At 36.7% G+C, this 6,957-nt stretch overlaps 1 long non-coding RNA gene across 1 annotated transcript in view; it reads right to left on the minus strand.

The window, feature by feature from the left end:
* Positions 1–6,606, minus strand: part of LOC136041387 (uncharacterized) — a 43,252-nt gene extending 36,646 nt beyond the window's left edge. Inside the window, exon 1 of the long non-coding RNA XR_010621015.1 lies at positions 6,471–6,606. This is a non-coding gene — a long non-coding RNA (uncharacterized LOC136041387). The remainder of the gene's footprint in view (positions 1–6,470) is intronic.
* Positions 6,607–6,957: the final 351 nt, after the last annotated feature.

The raw sequence follows: 6,957 nt of genomic DNA on the forward strand, positions 1-6,957 counted from the left end.
AAATACAGACGGCTCAGCGTGCTATGCGAACGCAACGATGCAAAGCCTTTTTGCCATGCACTACAAGCTGTTCGAAGTACTTTCAGTTATGAACGGACCTCTCGCCGAAGAACTCAAACGATTGACACTCAGTTCGCTCGGAAAGAATGAAACTATGGACACTGTGCTTAGCCTCCTGCCGCCACAGCACAACTACACAGGCAGAGATCAGCAATCACTATGCGAATTCTGGTTCCACCTATTTGAACAACTCGACGCAGAACATCAATCCAATGACATGAGCCCCCTTCGCTCCCTGTACCAGTTAAAGATTCATCGATTTTCTGTCTGCAGCACGTGCCACTGGTCCAAAACCGCATTGCACCCAGAAGGTACTCCAGACTGTCCATTTCCGATTCCAGGTGTTCTAAATCCCAACGACCCTGCGATCAACGAAATTATCGAAAACAACGACATTTCTTTCAGTTCGGTTCTAATCCCAGAGCAGCCCGGCGAAACATGTCCCAACGGTCACGTCACCAAACTGAGAACACTCTTCACTCAAGCTCCCGAGTACTTGGCCCTCAATCTGGACAGACGAACACTCTGCCACAAGATTACGCGACGCGTCATTGACTTCGACCCGGAGCAAATTCTTTTACACAGAACAGATGACGCTGACCTCAGACACGGCAACATCTACAACCTCGGCACAATGTCATCAATGCGATACCGTGCAATTGCTGTTGTCATTCACTCAGGGTCCAGCTTTGGAAACCAGGGCCACTACTATGTATACCGCAGAACACTGGAAGGTGCATGGTGCAAATGTAACGACTCTGAAGTAAGAGTTGCCAAAAACGGGTCAGAAATAGACTTTTCAGGTATGACATTCATGATACTTCAGAAACTGTGAATCAGCCATTAACAGTACTTAAATTCTCGTTTCAGATTCCAGTTGCCATCATATGTCACAAAACGTAAACAATCTGTTTCTCTAGAAACAACTGTCCACATCTGTTTTTTTTAAACCACCAAAACCGTTAGTGATCTGCCGCGGTTAGGCAGTGAGACTACCTTTTCTTCCCCGTAATCTGTTGTCTGTCATCGGTCAGAGCTTGCAAGCTTAAGAATCATAGTCAACCATGACACAGCACAGCAGTACCAAAAAAAAAACAAACACACAACAGATTACAAACAGTGACGCCTCATCGTGGCGGGGAAGTGGCAACGGTTAGCATTTACGTTAAATGTCATCGTACATGAATACGATTATCATTTCAACCCGTGTATGAATAAACGACTTTAAAATGCACTTGCAATTTAAGTTTTTGATTAAATTTATGCAAGAAAATCTGATGATATCAAAAACAATATAGCTGAGGAGAGAATGAAAAATCCAAATAAAAATCAACCCGTGTGTAGCAGTTTAATTTTGAAATAGAATATAACATTTCGAAATTTTAGCAGATCTCGACAACGATGAAAGTGCCGAAGTTTCAACTGTTCCTAGTGTGACTATTGTGCAAAGTTCTGAACAAGTCGTTGTGAAACCTTTTATACAAAAAGGACCTCAGCCATTCACTCGTCTTCAACGCCCAAGTTTGCCAAGAAGAATCAATGACTCACCTCTTCGTCAAAGACAGCAGCAACCCACTCAAGATCCACTCCTAAGTGAAAGTGATTCTGACTATTATGATGAAAGTGATGATGAAGTTGTTGACAATTTTAAAGAAAACAAGTTAGAAAAAGTCAAGATTGTGAATGGACATGTAAGATGCTTCGATGTGGGCAATTTCCCCCATTCTGGTAGCTGTAAAAAATTTATAAATTGTGCACGAGTTGACTCTGGAGCTGTAAGAGCATGGGTCTATACATGTCCAAAGGAACTGACTTTTGACCCTGTTGGGGGACTTTGCAACTGGGGCAATCCTCAGCCGAATAAATAAGTGTGATGTCCGAAATCAGTGTGATATAAATATGCTTTAAGTATATATTTTATAGCCTTTAAGTGCTCATTGCCAATTTTTAGGTGAATTTTCAAATGTTCTGAAGAAGTTTAAGTTTTTCTCGATTTAATGAACCGTGGATATTTACTTATTTTATATAAATAGTTGCTAAATAAGATAAGTAATATATAATTTACTATAATTACCTAAAGATGTTTCCTATATGAGAAGGCATTTTTAGAATAAATTCTTTATTATAGGCTTTTGGACGTAGCGATCAAAATAAAAGTGTATAATTTTGATAACACCTGGACTGCTTATCATTTGAGAGATAACAGAATATTAGCTTCTTATGAGCAAAAGAAACATTTCGGTCATTCTATCTATTTTTTTTTATTTTATACAATGATTTAAAAGCGAGGGGGTTGGGGGGCGGCAGCCACCCAACTTCCTCTCCTAATTCCTGTACGAGGAGTACAGAAATTATTAAATTACATCCACCATGGATTGTAGAAAAACGTACAGAAATAATATGAAAAAAACTCCGCTTTCTTAAAGAGTTAAAGAGGCTGCGTCCCAAAGTCGAACCTTAAAACGTACAGGAATTAGGAGAGGCAGTTGGGGGGCTGCAGCCCCCCAAACCCCCCGCTTTTAAAGACTCTTTTGTACAGGTTTTTGTTGTGGGGGGGGGGACTTCATTGTTACTAATTACTAGTTTCGGCGCAATGGTTCTCCTGTCCTCTTGTGTTTAACATTTTTCGAAGTTATTCCATTATTCATTCATTTCAATTTTTTGTTAATTAAAAGAGGGCCTTTCCGAGGCCAAGAGCGGGGGGTTAGGCGGGTGGCAGCCCCCCACAACAAAAAACCTGTACAAAAGAGTCTTTAAAAGGGGGGTTTGGGGGCGGCAGCCCCCCAACTGCCTCTCCTAATTCCTGTACGTTTTAAGGTTCGACTTTGGGACGCAGCCTCTTTAACTCTTTAAGAAAACGAAGTTTTTTTCATATTTATATAAATAAATACGGTACTTATCAGTTATATAATAGACACTCGAGAAGTGAAGTTCGATTAATGCTAATGAAACAAAACTTGATGAATATATAATAGTTTAGAAACAAATTTGGGCTATATATTTGCACATTCGAAGGGGGGGGGTAAAGTAAAGCATATATTAAATGTATAAATGAAAAATTGAGCAGAGAAAAAACCGATTTAATTTCTATAAAGCAGTGAACAAAAATAAAATATATAAACTACACTTTAACTAAAAAAATAAAAATACTCCGAATATTTCGCCCCCATGTCCGGGAGCCTTTCTCAACGGGGAAAAAAAATTAAAAAGATTACAAACCGACAATTTAAGATTTTTTAAGACATCATAAAAAAAATACCACGACAAATAAAACACCACGCAAAAAAATATATAAACAATAAAATAAATAAGAACAACTCACATTATAAAACAAAACTCCTGCACTGACGGTAATAACCTTAGAATAAAACTATAGCAACTGTATATAATGAAACTTTCCTCTGCCACATTCGGTGTATAAATAGGAATCTATTAAAAATAAAAATTATAAATACTTGCAACAAAACAAAAGCAGGTCACCCAACCCCAAATTCAATCAAAATCTTACAGGTTAATGAAACAAAGTTATGAATTATAAATTGAATGGATTTTTTCATTTGCTAGTTTAGCTGAAATCTGTTGACATCTTACAGCATTGACCTTGCTTTGACTTTCGTTCGCAAGGTTATTACTTTTTTAATAAAAAAAGATATTTTTATTTTTTTATTTAAGGTATAGTATATATATTGTATTTTTGTTCACTGCTTTATAGAAATTAAACCCGTTTTTTTTTACTCAATTTTTCGTAAATGGAAAACCAGTGTGGTCTAAGAAATTAGTTATTAAATGTGAAAACTAACCATTGTTGTATTTAATATATGCTATGTTTACACCAGCCCCAGCCCCTAATGCGCAAATGTACGGTCCAAACTTTTGATAAAACAAATAAAATAAAATAAAAAACATGATGTAGATATAATACTTTATTAGGAAAATTGTAAAATTACGACCAAGAATTATGTACCAAGAACGCCAAAATGTCGTTAAGAATCGCGTTAAAAGGAGGTCTTCCTTCTGCCTTTGCTGCCGCCTAACCGGTTATTATCCCATCTGATCTTTTCCATCCAAATGATCGACAGTATAAAGAAGTTACTTGACAAGTTTCTTGCGTCGAAATTTTATAATGTCTATTATATAACCGATAAGTACCATAAATACTTACCATAATATATATAAATCGTACGAAAAACTAAGAACGATATTATTTCAAACTTTCCGACTTTTTTGGAAATCCTTGTCTTATATGTATAAAGTCATCATCGCTCTTGTCTATATGGCTCATGCGATGGGTGTTCCAAAATTTTAATTTCTTGTTCTGGAGGAATATTATATATTTAAGCCTGCTTTTGGAACAGATGTATTTTTTCAGTCTGGTTTCCCCTTTCCCTCTCATAAATAAAAAAGAATTATTTTGTATAACCTAGTATTGATCCTAAAATTGCGCGAATGACTCCAATTTTTTTTTACTGTTTTTTTATATTGGATTTTCCAACTTAACTTTAATAGCTTTATCGTAAAACTAAAATCAGTTCTTGGATAGCCTGGTCAAACCTGTTTTATTTTCTTTCAAAGACCTGCCTTCTCAATTATCATTGTATTGTTAAAACAATTGGTGTTGAAATATGGACGTTTTTCTACCAAAAACTAATAAATGAAAAACGAAAAGAGATTGTAACATCGCGAACTGGAGATGTTTGTTATTTTAAGGCCCAAAGAAACGATTTGGTCCCGAAGTGGGTCAAAATACTATTAAGCAAGAACTTTGACTTTCCCATTTCAAGGTGGCACAGTCAATTCTAAAGAATCTTATAAAGAAAAAAACAAATTGAACGTTTTTCTTCTTTTTTTAAAGAGACGTTTCGTATCCTGAAGTTTCACAGGAGGGACGATAAAAAAAAACACAGAAAAGATAGGATCCATTCGAGATTTAATAAGGACGACTAGAGTGGTAAAACTTTAAGGAGAAGATGGAATATCACGGAGAAAATTGACAATATAATGACATATATGAGGGGGAGGATTTGCAATTGAGAAGATAAAATATCTGGAAAGAGCATAAAAAGACATTATGTATGGTCCACCTTGCCACTATGTAAGCAAAGAATCGGTTCTTAAATTTACCAAAGCGTAATCATTCTAAATATAGAAGGGGTGTATTTCATTTCTTTCAATGAAAACACCGAAAGTATGCAACTGTCAAAATCTAAGGGAAGGGCAACAATTTAGGGGACAAATCCTCCTCCCACAAATGAGGTCCCAAGAGAAATGCGAATTTAATAGTTGTATAGTCTTTTGTTTATAAGTAGCCAATCTGAAACCAAAATTCAGAGGCGTATGTTCGTCAAAATCCAGGGATAGGGGGAGGGGGGGTGAAGGTGTAGCTAATTTTCCCTATTCAAGTGAAAATGACAGTGAAAAATTAGCCATAGAGTGCCATAACGGAAAAAATATACTAATGAAAGCTATGCCATGTTTCTCTGGATGCTTGAATTATGCAGGCTTATCTTAATTTTGACATGATTATATTTGACACCGGTGAATGTCAATATTAATCAGATTTTGGACATTCACAGTCACAACTATCCTACAATGACTATCTTCTCTTCTTGAAAAGGAAGATCGAAGTTCGAGTGCTTCTTTACAGACAAAATAAGGAGTGTTAGGTGTGAATCCTTTTTGAATCACTACTTTTTATGGATTCTTTACATATACTAAAACTGGCTGCTGCACCAAGATGCCTAACACCAACACAGCTAAGCATGCTCCTCTTCCGTTCCAACATATCTAAAGCCTCCCTCTTTACACACACCCAACAATTTCTAATTTTCCTTAAATCCTTCCTTAACTCCCCTGCCTAATCTGAGGACGATTTGCTTCCCGTTTGGCCCCGGATGATTGGCTGAAAAGGAGAATTTGTTACTACCAATTTTTCCTATAGCTTATTGTTTGAAACACGGTTAGTCTGATGGGCTAGCCCATCATGATGGGCTACAATTCTTTTAATACAAAAAATTATGAAGGGTACGTAAAATCATCTTTTTTTTGCTTAGATCTGTTTTAGAGGTATTTCACTCACTTAAGGAGGTATTTATCTTTAAATGAACTCGACTGGTTGTGGCCAGGGATGCAATTCCCCCCCCCCCCTTCTCTAATAACTCTGAACAATTATTAAAGTATGAAAATGAGAAATAAGGTTCTTCGGCTTTTAGGGATTTCTAGTTTCCCTCCTTCTCGGACCTTGGCCATCCAAAATAAATACGAAAAAATAAATCAGGCATAAAGGTGCTGACCCCAGTCTGTCGATTTTACTAGTAGAATAGCTTTTTCTAATACTGGCAGTCGTTTTCCGGATTTTCAATATATCAAAAGAACAAGAAGAAAAGTAACAATAAAAAAGGAGTTCCAACTACCTGTCTATCCCTCGCAGGACCCCTTCCTAGGCAACTTCGGAACAACCTGCTCTTCCTTTGGTCCTTTGGATGGATGGAATGAAAGCATAGTCTTCGGATAGATGTTTAAATGGTAGGATGACAAACTTCTGAAGCTATGAAGAGAATTCAAATATTATAGAATGATAGTAAACCATCAAACTGGGATCCTATGGGGGTCAAGCATCAGGAATTCCACCTCCATTTCCAACACCCCCAACATCATCCATCCCTTAATATGTGCATAATTCTACATGGGATAGACTGTACCGTCCATATTAAAATTCAAGAACAAGATGCGTACACGTACATGAATATTTAAAAAAACAAGATTTTTAAACTGAAAGTACGGAGTAGCATAAAACAATAAAACGAACAGAAGCTATTCTGTATATGAATAGGATTGCCGCATCCTCAATACTATGCACATTGCAAAAAAATTGAATTTTGGCTCCATTATTTAAGAGAG

The sequence above is a fragment of the Artemia franciscana genome, chromosome 2 (genome assembly GCF_032884065.1).
Source record: "Artemia franciscana chromosome 2, ASM3288406v1, whole genome shotgun sequence".
NCBI lineage: Eukaryota > Metazoa > Arthropoda > Branchiopoda > Anostraca > Artemiidae > Artemia > Artemia franciscana.